This window comes from Cyanistes caeruleus, chromosome 1, assembly GCF_971803275.1.
Source record: "Cyanistes caeruleus chromosome 1, bCyaCae1.hap1.1, whole genome shotgun sequence".
Classification (NCBI taxonomy): domain Eukaryota; kingdom Metazoa; phylum Chordata; class Aves; order Passeriformes; family Paridae; genus Cyanistes; species Cyanistes caeruleus.
The window spans coordinates 47,703,479-47,704,170 of record NC_141701.1 but is presented as its reverse complement, the minus strand read 5'-3'; positions in this window follow the sequence as shown (position 1 = coordinate 47,704,170).

Sequence of the window (692 nt, the reverse complement as noted above, 5' to 3'; positions counted from 1 at the left end):
CCCCCGCCGGGGCCTGAGGCCGGCTCGGAGGGACCGGGCCCGGGCTGGGTCGCAGCCTCTCCCGCAGGGGACGCAGTCCCGGGTAGCCCGGGGTGGCTGAGCCGCCGCCGCCAGCGCCGGCTCCTCCGCGACACTGCTGCCGGCATCGGCCGCCCCACGGCAGGTGACATCGCGGTGCTCCTTCGGGGTCACCTTGCCCTGTCGCTTTGCCGGGAGGGCAGGGAGGGCGTGTGGGGGTCAGATAGGAAAGGGACCCGTCCAAAACCGTAAGGAGCAGCTGATGCTGGCGTGTGGAAGCTCAGTCACTGCCGGGCAGGGAAGAGGGAATGTGGGCTTCCAATGCAGCAGTGGTTAATCAGCAATCTCTAAATATTTTACAGACAGAAGCTTGCTAGTGCTCTTGCACTTACGACTGTTGTTTCAAGGCATTAGTGAAGACCAGGGAGTATAGGTATCTCCAATTCCCAAGAGAATTTCGGCCAGTTCCCTTTTCAGCTGTATGGATTGTTGCTTGGAGGCCCTCGTGTTTGTTAACTCAGATGCTCCCCCCACCTTCAGCTTCATAAAAAGACGCACAGCATATGCGTCTTTTCCTTGGCAAAATGCTAGAAGCACAGCTGATTACACGAAGATCCTGGAGCTGGGCATCTGCTATTTGAGATGCATGCAAGCACCACAGCACACAAAAGTAC